We start from the raw sequence: 15,512 nt of genomic DNA on the forward strand, positions 1-15,512 counted from the left end.
AAAATAAAAAAAAAAAATTAGGCAAATGAGAAAGAAAGAAAAATAAAGGACGGAGAGAAGTCTTATTGGAGAGAAAAGTAAAAGGTAGACATTTTGTCACTCACTGAAAAATCTAAAGAAACATTAAATTTTGAAAAGGACTTTCACGTGAGACTGCTATCGCACGTTAATTATGCTAGTTGGAAAAGTCATATTTTTCTGTAAATGACTAAATATATAAATAACATGTAACAAAAGATAGGCCATGCCTCATGCATTTCCAACACAAAATCGTACAAAAGGAGAAAGAGAGAAAAAAAAAAAAAAAAAAAAGGCAAATGAGAAAGAAAGAAAAATAAAGGACGGAGAGAAGTCTTATTGGAGAGAAAAGTAAAAGGTAGACAGTTTTGTCACCACTGAAAAATCTAAAGAAACATTAAATTTTGAAAAGGACTTTCACGTGAGACTGCTATCGCACGTTAATTATGCTAGTTGGAAAAGTCTATGGTTTGATCACTGTTAGATTATATGAACCAATTCTTTTCGGGAAGCATCCTATAATGGCAGAATGGAAAAACAGCATACAAACTCTTCTTTGTCGTTTGTTTTACACAAATATTATAGAGCTAAAATGAAAAAAAAATACTATAATACAAAAAAATATATAAAATTAATAATCAAAATAAAAAATTATAAAGATTATTAAAAAAATTATAAAGTGCAAAACTAATAATATATGTGGTAGAAAGTGAAAATATATTTAAACGTTTAAAATACTTGATTTTTAATATAAAAAATATCAAAATACCACCATTATCAATAAGTGTTATTTTCTTTAATGGAGTAGGCAATTAAAACTTATCAATTATGTACTAGTAAACACCTCTATCGGCCGATCCTAGGCCTTCGGCCTGACAAGAGGTCGAGAGAAGCACCTCAACTGACAAGTCTTCATCCAAACACTCCTTTGACTAGGACAACAGTCGAAAGGTAACTACCTCCCTCCTCGGCCGAACGAATGGCCGAATAACTGTTCTGCAATGAAAGATAAAGGACTATTCCGAAACTAGGTAAGAGAGCATCAAGGGAAAACGTTCAAATCACTCCCTCGACCTTGAATATAATCGAATACCCCCTTCGACTTCAAACATGACCGAAGACCCCTTCGACTTCGAGCTTGACCGAACCCCCCTTCGGCTTTGAGGAAGGCCGAACACCCTCTCGGTCATGAAAACAACCGAACACCCCTTCGGCCAAAAGTTTGGCCGAAAATCCAAGAGTGTAAACCCACATGGGACAAAGGTAAGTTAGATTATCTATTACACAATGCTTATTGCGCTTAATTAAGAAAGATCAAGGTTAATCAAACGATTACCCATCTCCCAAGATAGAAGGTCCACCAGGCCCAAATACGTCACTATAAATACACAGGTGATGGGACAGAAATGAGGTATGACTCATCTAATATAAAAGCCTTTATTACTTTATACCGAACACTTACTTGAGCATTGGAGTGCCTTTGCAGGTACCCTCCCCGCCCTCTGGAGATAGTATTCGGTCGGCACCGAAGACTTAGAAGACCGCAAAGAAGGCACGACAAGAGGAGTGTTTCTAAGTAAGAACATTTTGGCGCCCACCGTGGGGCCAAAACCAAAACAGTTCTCGACCCTGAAGTAAGATGGTAGCAACTAGGAGTCAACAAGAAAACGCAACAGTTCACAATCTTGGAATGCCCCAGGAACCGAGACAACAGACGAATCAGAACAAGGAAGGAATGGAGGATTCATACGTTGATCGGTCCCAACCTCCCAACCCGTCATCGGCCATAGAACAGTTGAAGGCCGAAATGATGGAATTAAAGAGACTTCGGGAGAAGGACGCCCATGAGCTATCGGTCCTCAGAAAGGAGAATGCGGAGCTTAGGAGCGATAATCGATCCTGGCACCCATCCCAAGGCACCCCCAACACTCTATCAATGCGTGATCAGGGGGAGTCGTCGGGGTGGTACAAAGAGACAAGGACTCCTCGACCGCCTGGTAGAGCAACGACAACAACGCTGGAGCAGCAACGACGACAAGGGAGAACACCATTTACTCCGGATTGCCGGTGCCCGATTACCGGACAACTGGAAGATTTTGGCTTTGGAGAGGTACGATGGAACCACTGATCCGGAAGAAAACCTTGATGCCTTCGTTACACAAGTCAGTTTGTACACCGAGGAGGATGCAGTCATGGGTAAGGTGTTCCCCACATCACTAAAAGGACCGGCGTTAAACTGGTTCACAAGACTCCCCTCGGGATCGGTAGATTCCTTTACAACCTTATCCTCTCGATTTGTAATTCAATTTGCCACGAGCCGACCCCATCAGCTCACGTCCATAGCTCTAGTTAACATTCGCCAAGAAAAGAAAGAACCTCTGAGAACATTCATGGAGAGGTTCAGGAAAATGACCCTGTTTATCCGAGATCTCGACCCGGCGGTGGCAATGCACCACCTCACCATGGCATTGAGGCCAGGTCCTTTTGTAAATAGCCTATGTAAAAAGCCACCGCGAGACCTGGACGATTTGAGGTAGAGAGCCACCAAGTACATGCAGATGGAGGAGTTAGCCGAGTTCAGGAATTAGAGCCGGTCCGACCTCTTCCTTGGAAAGAGAAAAGCTGAAAAGGAGCACCCTCCAAGGTCTTGCCCCCGAGACGCACCCGATTGAGAGAGGAGCAATAGGGGAGCCAGATATGCACAATACACGCCGCTCAACACCAGTAGGACCAAGGTGTTAGAGCAAGCTTTGGCCATAGAAATCCTCACGGTACCTCGTCGCACTATGACTCCACCCTACACGGACAAAACCAAGACATGTCAATTTCACAGAAATAGGAGACATACCACCGAGGAATGCACAACCCTCCGAGATCGTATTGGAAACCTCGTTAAGTCAAGCCACCTTAAAAATTTCACTCAACCCTCGGGCAGGAAAAGATATGACGGCTACCAGGATAAGAGAGAATCTGAAAGGGGGCACCGCGAAAGGGCACCTCCGAGGTATAGATCTCGGGAACGCAGCAAATCTCAAGAGAGAAACGGTCAGCAACGAGACCGAAATCAGCCTCGAAGGGTAATCAACACAATAGCCAGAGGATTCGCGAAAGGAGGGAGCACGTCCTCAACTCGTAGAAGACACCTACGGGCAATCAAGTCAGTGAACGCCGTAGGCCGAACAGATTCAGTCCATATGCCCCCTATCACATTTACTGATCAAGATTTTCAAGGCGTCGACCCTGTGCAAGATGATTCGATGGTGATCAGTGGGGAGATCAAAAACTGCATTGTGAAAAAGACACTTGTCGATCAAGGAAGCTCGGCTGACATGTTATACTGGAAGACATTCGAGCAACTCGGCATACCCAAACGAGATTTGACACCTTACAATGAGCCCTTGGTTGGATTTTCAGGAGAAAGGGTGGACACGCGAGGGACGATTGACCTGTACACCTATTTCGGGAACGGGAAAGAAGGCCGACAAGTAAAGGTACGATACATGGTGGTCCACGCCAACACTTCCTATAATATTTTACTTGGGCGACCCTCGCTGAACAAGCTTCGGGCTATTGTATCCACCTCTCACTTGGCTATGAAGTTCCCTTTGAAAGAAGGAACGGTAATCACCCTACACGCCGACCAGAAGATGGCTCGCGAATGTTACTTCGCCAACCTAAAGATACAGCCGACTCCTAAGCCTAGGCGAGATGTTAATGTCATCGGCGATGTCTGCAAAGAAAGACTGATTGCGGACTTAGAGCTCGATCCGAGAATAGAAGACGACCACAGGGTTGAACCTATAGAGACAACAATCCCATTTCAGTTGGGGAGAAACGAGGAACAGGTAACTTACTTGAGTTCCCAACTGTCAGACGCCGAGGAAAGAAATATCAAGCAAATCCTCATGAAGTACTCGGACCTCTTTTCTTGGACAGAGGCCGACATGCCAGGCATTGATCCAAGTTTTCACTGTCACCGACTCTTAGTGTGCCGAGACGCCAAGCCCATCGCCCAAAAGAAAAGAAAGATGAGAGGAGAAAGGGCCCAAGCAGTAAAAGAGGAGACAACCAAGCTACTGCAGGCGAGATTCATCAGGGAAGTTAAATACTCCACTTGGTTGACTAATGTAGTGATGGTCAAGAAGGCCAATGGCAAATGGAGGATGTGTACCGACTACACAGATCTGAACAAGGCATGCCCAAAAGATGCCTCCCCTACCACACATAGACGCATTGATCGGCGGAGCAGCCGATCACCAGAGATTAAGTTTCCTGGACGCTTACTCGGGGTATAACCAGATATCCATGTAACTACCGAATGAAGAAAAAATCGCGTTTATCATCAACTCGGCCAATTTCTGCTACAAAGTAATGTCGTTCGGTTTGAGAAACGCAGGGACAACCTATCAACGGCTCATGGATAAGATCTTTCGGCAGCAGATAGGAAAATGCATGGAAGTATATGTGGATGATATGGTGATTAAGTCTACCTCCGCCGATGACCACGTAAGGGATCTCGGGACAATATTCAATGAGGTAAGGCGACATCACATGCGACTGAATCCGGTGAAGTGTACCTTTGGAGTCGCCGACGGAAAGTTCTTGGGATTCATGCTATCGAAAAGGGGTATTGAAGCTAACCCCGACAAATGCCAGGCCATCATCAATATGAGAAGCCCACGTAATGTAAAGTCCAACGACTAGCCAGACGTATAGCTTTGTTGGCTAGGTTCCTGCCTTGCATGGCGGACAAATCAAGGCCCATAATGTCCCTATTGAAAAAGGCCAGCAAGTTCCAATGGACCGAGGAATGTGAATCCTCATTTCAAGACTTCAAGACAATACTCGCAGCCCCGCCCTTGCTAGCTAAGCCAAACCCACAGCTAGACATGATCGTTTACATCTCGGTGTCGGATAAAGCCATCAGCACGACCCTAGTGCAAGAGAAAACAGAACAAATGTCGGTATACTTCATCAGTCGAGTCTTGCAGGAAGCCGAGACCCGATACCAACATCTTGAGAAAACAGTTCTAGCTCTCGTACACACCGCCCAACGCCTCCGGCACTAATTCCAGAGCCATAGAGTTGTCGTCAAGACAGATAGTCCGATTGTCAAAGTCTTGAGGAAGCCTGAACTAGTCGGGAGAATGGTTGCTTGGTCTATAGAGTTGTCGCAATTCGATATTCGTTTTGAACCGAGGGGACCCATCAAGGCACAAAGCATGGCCGACTTTATAAACGAATTCACTCTGGAATTGCCACCCGAGCCGCACGTATGGACTTTGCACGTGGATGGGTCCTCAAACCAACAGGGCAGCAGAGCCGGTATCATCCTAGAAGGACTTGGTAGCATAGTGGTTTAGCAATCACTTCGATTCGGTTTCAAAACTTCCAACAACCAGGCCGAGTATGAAGCCCTGTTAGCCGATTTACGGTTGGCAAATGACTTAGGCATCACTAGAGTCAAGTGTTGGAGCGACTCACAAGTGGTAACAGGGCAAGTCAATGGCACTTTCCAAAAAAAAGAACCAACACTGCTTCTGTACTTCCACGCCTTCCAAAAGTTGAAAGCCAGTTTCGAAGACGTCCATGTAGAACACACACCCCGAGAGCTCAATGCGAGAGCTGATCAGTTAGCCAAGCTGGCAAGCCACAAACAAACCAGCCAATTGCATAGCATCCTACAACAAGAGTTGCAGAGTCCAAGCATAGTAGAAACTGAATGCTTGCAAGTCCAACAGGGAGATGACAATTAGATGGCCGACATAACGCACCATCTCTCAACTGGAGAATTACCCAACAATCCCCTTGAAGCAAGGAAGTTAAGGGTCATTGTCGCCCGATACACGTTGATTGCAGGAGAGCTGTACAAGCGGGTTGTTTCTTCACCATTGTTGAAATGTCTTGCACCCGAGCAAGCACATTATGTCCTCCGTGAAATCCATGAAGGCATATGCAGAACGCACTCAGGGGGACGAACCTTAGCTACCAAAGTCATCTGGGTCGGATACTATTGGCCCACCCTCACAAGTGATTGCATTAAGTTCACCCAACAATGTAAGCCGTGTCAGCAACATGGCCCATTAACCAACCTATCGGCCGAGGAACTACACTTCATCACGACCCCTTGGTCCTTCCCGGTATGGGGTATGGATATCCTAGGACCATTTCCACCAGCAAAAGGGCAGGTTAAATTCCTCATAGTGGCAATCAACCATTTCACCAAGTGGATCGAGACAGAAGAAGTTGCCACTATTTCAGCGAACAACGTACAAAAATTCTTTTGGAATAACGTCATTACCCGGTTTGGGGTACCATACGCCCTCATCATAGACAACGGCCTACAATTCACGGATCGTCGCTTCAACGAATTTCTCGAAGGATTTCAGATCAAACACCGGGTGACATCGGTGGAGCACCCCCAATCCAACGGGCAGGCAGAAGCGGCCAACAAAGTCATTATAAGGGAATTGAAAAGACGCCTCGGACAAACTAAGGGACAATGGCCTGACCACTTACACGAAATTTTGTGGGCCTATAGATGCACTCCACAAAGCTTGACCAAAGAAACACCCTTTCGGCTAGCATACGGAACCGATGCCATGATCCCGGTGGAAATTGGGGAACCCACTCTCAGACGACAATAATTCAATGAAGAATCCAATGTTGAGGCACTCAACGTAAAACTCGACTTGATTGAGGAAGCACGCGATCGAACATTCATCAATATGGAAGCATGTAGAGCACGAGTTTCCCGGAAGCACAGGACCAAAATCAAGCCACGAGAATTCCATCCAGGTGACCTTGTTTGGAGAATAGTCGGAGAAGCAAGAAGAGATAGAGCTCAAGGCAAGTTAGCCGCCAATTGGGACGGGCCTTTTCGAGTACGGCACAATCTCAATATTGGAGCTTACAAACTTGAGGAGCTCAATGGGAAGATCATTCCACGAACTTGGAACGTCACGCACTTGAAGCATTACTTTAGTTAGCAACCCTTGTGTAATTGTTTCGGGGCACTATTTTCCTTTCCCAGGTTTTTTCCTCTTATAAAAATGTGAAATAGGTTTTACTGAGGGAAGGTTTTTAATGAGGCTCCACATCAATGAAACAAACCCTTTTTGAAGGAATATCTTACAACTTCTCTCAAGTTAATCTTAAAAAATGAAACAATTAGTCCCTCCCGAGTACCCACTCGGCCAAGGATGAACACTTAGTCCCTCCCGAGTACCCTCTCGGCCAAGGATGAACATTTAGTCCCTCCCGAGTACTCTCTCGGCCAAGGATGAACACTTAGTCCCTCCTGAGTACCCTCTCGGCCAAGGATGCACACTTAGTCCCTCCCGAGTACCCTCTCGGCCAAGGATGAACATTTAGTCCCTCCCGAGTACTCTCTCGGCCAAGGATGCACACTTAGTCCCTCCCGAGTACCCTCTCGGCCAAGGATGCACACTTAGTCCCTCCCGAGTACCCTCTCGGCCAAGGATGAACACTTAGTCCCTCTCGAGTACTCTCTCGGCCAAGGATGAACACTTAGTCCCTCCCGAGTACCCTCTCGACCAAGGATGCACACTTAGTCCCTCCTAAGTAGCCTCTCGGCCAAGAATGCACACTTAGTCCCTCCCGAGTACCCTCTCGGCCAAGGATGCACGCTTAGTCCCTCCCGAGTACCCTCTCAGCCAAGGATACACGCTTAGTCCCTCCCGAGTACCCTCTCGGCCAAGGATGCACACTTAGTCCCTCCTGAGTACTCTCTCGGTCAAGGATGAACACTTAGTCCCCCCAAGTATCCTCTCGGCCAAGGATGAACAATTCAAGCCCTCCCAAGTGCTTATGCTCGATCAAGGATGAACAGTTTAAGACCTCCCGAGCACCCCTCTCGGCCAAGGATGGTTATTCAAGCCCTCCCGAACACCTATGCTCGGCCAAGGAGGAACAGTTTAAGCCCTGCCAAGCACCCACGCTCGGCCAAGGAAAAACAATTTAAACCCTACCGGACACCTACAATCGGCCAAAGAGGCACCACCGAATACCCCCACTCGGTCAACAACGAACAAATTATCTCAAGTACTCTTACTTGATCGAAGGAAGGGCCAACCTTTAACATACCACGTACCCTCAATCATTCAAACATTAATTACTCTTTTGGCCAGACGAAATATTTGTTAATGATCCTGTTCCTATTGATTAATATCGATGCAAGGTGGTGTAGTTATTTAACAAGTAAATTGGCAGAATCAAAAAAGACCGAATACGAGGGAGCGTATCAAGAAACAAGATAGAATACGAATATGGAAAAGAAAATTCATTAAAAGGCTCTAATGGCCAAAGCGGCGCTAATGGCCGAGGGGTACAATCAAGTTTTGGCTCTAACGGCCCAAAAAATACAAACAAAAGGTAACCCTATGTCTATACATCATCATCAAAATAGATGTACATTCAAAAAACTCAAAGATGAACCCCTTAGTCGGTCCGGTCATCCCCACCTTGGGTTTCTTCATCCTCGTTCAACGTGGTGCCAGGGTCTTCAGGGGCAGCCGAACGAGGTGGAGCCACTTCGTCCGGCTCGGCGTTGTCAGCCGTGTCGTTAAAATCCATAAACTCCCCTTGGAAGAAATCCTTACTCAATTCAAAGGAGAAGTTAGGAGGAAAGGTGCCGAAGTGGGTGGCTTGCCGAACCGCATGCCAAAAACTGGCCTCATGCTCTTTGATGATTTTATTCTCACAGTCGGTCCGGAAAGAGTTTAAAGCAACCTCGGCATCGACCTTACTTTGCGCCTCTCGAGTCAGGGCCTCTTGCATCTCTTACACCCTCATACGCTCGGCGTCCACGGCCGCAATCGCCCGACCCTCCATCTCACCCAAAGACTCTTTTAGTCGAGCCACTTCGGCCTCCAATGCTAACTTCTCGTTGGAGTTCACTTCGTGCGCCTCGACCGATTGCTGAAAGGCCTTCTTCGTTTCCTCCAAACTCCTTCGGAGGTTGTGGACGCCGGCCATAGGCTCCAAAGCCAACTTCCTAAGTATAGTCGTGGCCCTGATCTGCAACTCACAAGCCATGGCCCACTGAGCCGAGGGGGCGGTAGAGTCGAGCATTCGATGACCTTGCTCCGACAGCAGATCCGAGGACATCATTCGAGCTGGCCGAACCTCCTCGGACAAAAAATCCTTTGAGACAATGGCCGAAGGGATGGCCAAGTCTGTTGAAGGGCTCTCAGACCGACGAGGCCTCGAACGGTTGGCGTCCGAACCCGTCGCATCGACTTTCCTTTTACCCTTGTCCCTTTTCTTTTTCGTATTGGCATTAAGAAGCACTATGTCTCGGGGAGCACGCCGAGGGACAGCAGCGACGCCTGGCACCGAGTTAATAGCCACGCTGCGGTGGTCATCGGCCGAGGTCCCCGTCGGGGCTCGGTTCCGCAGAGCTTGCCGATAAGATAAACCCAATCCTTGTTGAGCCATCTAACTTGCAAAAATCAAACAGTCACACATCAATTTAACAAGAACGTCGGACGGAAAATTTAATGCATACCATCTAATTCAAAACGAGGCCGAGGAGACTTGGGCAATAGAACCAGCAGTCGAGTTGGAATCCACCGGGGCAAGCCTTTTAAGTAATCCAAGGTCGAAACCTCAGCCTCGGTCATCATTTCCACTGGAAAGTCATCATACTTCCAAGGTGTCTGAGTCCAGTAGAATGGAAATAGAGGTTTTTGTTCGGCATCATAAAAGTAATTTGGCCGGCAACGGGGTCTATGATGACCTTCACAAACCCCACCTTAAAGCCTTTGAAAGACGAGGTAAAAGGCTTCAGAAGCGGTCGGTCGGCATGTCAAACTAACGAAAGCCACTTAACCATTTTATTGGACGGACGAGTATAGAAAAAATGTAAAAACAAACCTACACTAGGCTCTATATAATGGTATTTACAAAGGACTCGGAATGCTTGCATAGACTTAATTTAAGAGGTAACTATAATGCATAAATTAAGTATAAGACTAAAAGATAAAGTAAGTAAAATTATATGAATAAAAAAGAATTTCAACAAAATACATATACCCCCATTTTTATTATAAAACACAATTTATAAGAAATTCTTGTCCTTTTTTATAAGAAATTTTATAACTTCTTTGTTTACACTTATTAAAGGTTGTAAAAATATTTTTTTTTTCTCATTCCTTAAACTCTCTCTTATTGATATTTATTATTTTTGTCCGTATTAATGCATAAATTTTTATTTGAGGTAATATCTTTACCTCTTATAAAAATTTAATGATAAACAAAAAAAATTGATAAATCATTAACTAACATAACTACTTATATTAATCCATATAATTTGATTAAAAAAATGTCTTATAACACAGATAAAAGAAAGTATTTAACATGAAGTAAGCAAACAATAAAAAAAAGTTTTTATTATAATTACATCAATAAAAATTATTTTTAGAAAATTTTTACTAATTTAACATATATTATTAAAATTAGTGATACAAAATTTTTAGATTATTCTACAAATTTCTCACACCACGTAAAGTATAAAAAATTAGAAGCATCCACTTTCAAGAATCATTGATGTCTAGAATAAAGGTAAAATATATATATATATATATATATATATATATATATATATATATATATATAAATTGGGGCAAAGCCTATATAAATAGGCAAAGTGTCTATGCATTGGTTTTACACCCCCCCCCCCCCCCACTAATCAATCAAATTGTATTGCTACCAATTACTATTCATCTAATATGACTCATACCCATCCCATATTAATAACTTTTGTTTTAACATTTCTACATCTAATCAAATTCACCATTTAGCACTATTTCTAAAATTCTATTGGTGACATCAGGCTTGAAAGAAAGGAAAATTCGAGGAGTTTTCAATATGTTTCGATAATTAATTAATAAAATCTAAAAAATTATTAAAAATGTTATAATTATTAATGAATTTATCCTATATACTTAAGTCTAGTAAAATTGATATAAATAATAATGTGTAGAGAGAAAAAAAAATGTATTTTTGTATTTATTATTAGATTAATTATGTTGATTTATGTAGATTTGAAGATTAACTTAAGCGTTGGAATGTTTTTTTTATAGGTATCCCTTTTCTTTTCTTTGAACATGTATAATTAAAGACTACCATAATTGTTATTAAAAAAATGAGTAATATATTTTGAGTAAGATGAATTGAAAATAAAGAAAGGATAACAAGGATGAAGATTTATGGGACTAGGATGAAAGTGACAAAATTATTGATGTGACCTCATATATAAGTATAAAGAGATTTAGTGAGGAAGATAGATATTTTAAAATATTTTTAATATGATATTAAAATATCTTATTTTATATTATTAAATTAATTTATAAAATATAAATTAAATTTTAAAAATTTTCTCTTTTCTTTATAAATCAAATAAAAAAAATTATTTTTTCTTCCTTTTTCTCGATCAAACAAAATTTATATTTTTTATTTTGTTCCATTAAAATTCCTCCTTCTACTTTCCTTCTTTGAACCAAAGGGACCGCTGTTAAAATATGGTGCAACATGATTGGTGGGACAAGGAAAAGGGACAGAGGAACATGTGATTTCAATATGTTATTGAGAGCAAAGAAACATAAAACAGTCAATAGAATGTGCATCAAAAAGATATAATCATTATTAATAATATAAAGTATAGATTAACAATATAAATTAATAATAATAATAATAATCATAATAATAATAATAATAATATTATTATTATTATATATATACTAGGTTAGATTGGATCACATATAAAACCACACAACTCATTATCCAATCTATATATTGTTAATTTTTGATCGGATTAATTTTAAATCCTTAAAGAATTGAATTAAACTTATCAACTTGATTTGAGTCAATTTAAATTCATAAATAATTCGTATCCACTTCCAACCTTAACAAAAACAATTTATATTAGTTATTCTCCTTCGTAACTGCATTTATATTTTACTTCTTCACAACTCGACTGTTTTTATAACCTGGTAAGGCTGAAACATCAAGAACCAAGTAAGATTATAGGTATTAATTCGCATGTATGTATTTCTTGAGGTAAAGTTGAATTTAAAAGGGAGGTATGAGATTGGGTGGAATTAATTTGATTATATAGCATATATTTAGTTCATATGGACAATGTGTAATTCAAAATTTAGCTTCAGTTTATTTTTTTAATTACCGTACATCATGGGTATTTTTTTAAAAAAAAAACTTGTGACATAAAGAATATATATGATGAAAACATATATAGTAAAATGATGAGCGTTAATTAAAAATATATACTTCAAACATTTCATAAAAGGTTTTCAAAAACAATAAATTTTCAAGTAAAATGAAAGTTAAAATTTACTTGGGCTTTGTCTCTTCATGACAGTAGTATTAGATATGTGGTTATAGATGACAAATAAACTTATATTCGTGAGTGTTCTTACCGGAAATCTGCTGTAGAGCTGGTCCGTCCAGTAAGATCGGTGAGTCTCCTTTGCCCGGTGTATTGATGCTCCAAGATGGAGGAGGTACCTGCAAAAGAGACTCCGATGCCAAAGTTAGGGTTTGCATGAGTAATAGTCTCATATATATAATGCACGTACCTTGAGGTGATCTAGGTTTGCCTTGGGCTTTTGGGCTTGAGATAAGATATATCATGATATGATATGATATAATTGAAGGGCGGATCTGGTCTGGGACGAGATCCTCGGAATCAGGTATGATTTGCTCAAATACCGGGCTGACTTCATGCACCGCGTGCCCGAGGTCACCTATTTGCATTACTAATCCGGGCTAGGAGCCCGGGTGCGAAATACGGTTAGTACACTAGCCCTCGAGCTCCGAAAGCCGTAGGTCGAGGAGTTAAGACCGGGCTCATTGGAGGGGAGCGGCTTTTCACTATACGTTGTCCGAAGGTTTGCCATGTGTCACGACTGTTCATTTCCCGAGGGCGTTCGAGCGACGCGTTAAGGGAAGTGACGGTTGTGTAATGATGGTTTTGCAATAAATGTGTTGTTAGTTGTGCTTTTCAGCCGACACGTGTCGCGTTGGTTTTGAATTTTGGGGGAGAGTTTTTCCTTTTCTTCCACTCGCGCCTCTTCGTTTTTACTCTTTGTCTTTCTTCTGACTTCTCGAGTACGAGAGCTTTTCTTGCTTTCTTGCCTTTGCGCTTCCGTCGCCGTTTCCGGTAACCCCTTCTTTGTTAGGGTTGTTTTCTGAGGAGGAGTACCAGGTACTTCCTTTTTATTTGCTTCTTCTCTCTTTTCATGGCCGGTGGAAGTGGTGCCGGATCCTCTGCGTCTGCCAGGGGCAAGGCGCGTGGCAAGGCGGTGGCCGCCGGAAGGGTCACTATTGAGAAGAAAGACCCGCCGCCGCCTAGGGGCCCGGAGCCGGGCGTTCCTGGTTACGACTGGGTCAAATGCGAGGTGGCTGAGGCTCAGAGCATTTTTCTCTCTTTCCTCGAAGTGAATGCGTTTCGGAGAGCGCATCGGGTTTGCGATTCCTCCATCTCCCACATGATTCGGCTTGAGCCCTATCAGGCCGATGAGGGCGTGTACATGGGGAGGTCTACTGATCCCCCCATTTCTATGTATATCAATGCTTTTTTAGGGATTTGGGTGTCTGTCTTCCCTTCACTCAGTTTGAGTGCGATTTTTTGAATTTCATCAACGCGGCTCCTTGCCAGTTGCATCCCAATAGTTGGGGTTTTTTGAGGGCTTTTCAGGTTCTGTGTACAGTTCTAGGTATAGAGGTGTCTCTTCGCATCTTTCTTCATTTTTATCAGTTGAAGATGGGCGTTCCGCCTTATGGCATTTTGTCCCTGAGCGGGAGTAGGGATGGGGGTTTGTTTACTCCCTACTCCCAATCGTATAAAAATTTCAAGCAGGAGTTTTTCCGGGTCGCCCTCGTGGGTGTTGACCCTTTGGAAGATGAGGTGTTTTACTTCGGCGGTTTGCCGAGGTTTCCGTTCTATTGGCGTCCCAAACCGTCTAGGTTTCACAGTTTGGGAGATCAGAAGGTGACGGCCGCGGAGGCGGCCGCCATTAAGAATCTTGTCACGCTCCCTCGTCCGCTGGATTGCAAGCTCGTTCTGTCGCTTGCAAATTCGCCTTATAGGGAGAGGGGCCTAGAGAGTGAGTATTGCACGCTTCAATAGATTGTCGGGCTTGTGTAGTTGCCTTTTACTGATGTGCTTCTGTTTCTTATCTACAGGCATTATGGGGAAGAACTTGTGGCGTGAGCTTAAGCACCGTTACAATGTGGTTGAGCTCGAGGTTCCCGAGCTCCCGGAGGAGGATGTCGCCCCCCTGAGGACACATCGCAAAAGAAAAAGGGGAGAGAAGGAGGTCGAGGGGACCTCTTCCCCTCGTAGTGCCGAGGAGGTGACCTTCAGGGCCGCTGATGCCGATACGGTGGACCTTACCGAGAGTCCACCATCCAAAGAGGTTTTCTCAGTGGTTGCTGAGGATGTGACTCGGGCTGCTGAGCAAGTTGTTCGAGTTGCCGAGGTGGTGAGTATCGTGTTTTTTCGATCGTCTCTTGTTACAATCTTTGGTCTTTTGACCTGGGACCATTTTTTGCAGGCAGGAAATGTTGCCGAGGTGGCGACGCAGGCTGCTGGGCTGGCCGCCCAAGCTGCCGAGGAGGGGGTTCCGGCTGCCGAGCATGTTGTTCAAGCTGCCGAGGTGAGTAGTGTTTGTTCTATTTGTTTTTGTGGTTCCCCGTATGTCATCTTATTTGTTCTTGACATGGGGTTGGTCTTTACAGGTGGGGTCGGGGGTCCCTACCGTTGACGTTCAGGATGCCGAGCAGGGGACGCCGGTCTCTGCTACAGCTTCAGCGTCGCCGGCGGGTTCGTCGCAAGGGCCTTCCCGGACCCATTATCTGGCGCATCGCTTCGGGAAAGGTTTGGACAAGGTGCGGCTGGATCACGTGAGTGCTTCCGCCGACATGAACTCGTTGTGGAGCGCGGGGGTGACCGCTGAGAAGTTCTTTCCTCAGGGTTCATTGGGCTCCAACGACCAAGGATTGATAGACGAGGTCAGCCCTGAAGATAGTTTTGATGCTGCCCAGGTCATGCTGCAGAGGGTTATGGGCATAATGGGTCATTGGAAGCCTTAGTGGAAGCAGCAGCGGGAGGACCTGGCTAAGCAGCAAGAGGATTTGGCCAAGTTGAGGGGCCGACTTCATCCTTGGAAGGAGGCGAACAAGATCCTGAGGGAGGAGAATAAAGTTCTCAGTGCCTCCGTCGGCGAGGCTAAGCGGCAGGAAGCTGAGCTCTGGTCTGTGCGTGGCGATCTTGCCAGGGTGCAGAAGTCTCTGGAGATCGCTTTGCGGTCTAATGAGGCTTATGCTACTCAGGTGGGGGAGCTGCAACAGCTCGCTGCCTTCTCCCGAGGCCGCGTCCGGTCCTTGGAGGATGAGGTGACGTCCTCTCGTGGTCAAGTGCGGGCTCTAGAGGACGCCGTCTATTCTCTAAA

The sequence above is a fragment of the Cajanus cajan genome, chromosome 1 (genome assembly GCF_000230855.2).
Source record: "Cajanus cajan strain Asha chromosome 1, NIPB_CcT2T_4, whole genome shotgun sequence".
Lineage (NCBI taxonomy): Eukaryota > Viridiplantae > Streptophyta > Magnoliopsida > Fabales > Fabaceae > Cajanus > Cajanus cajan.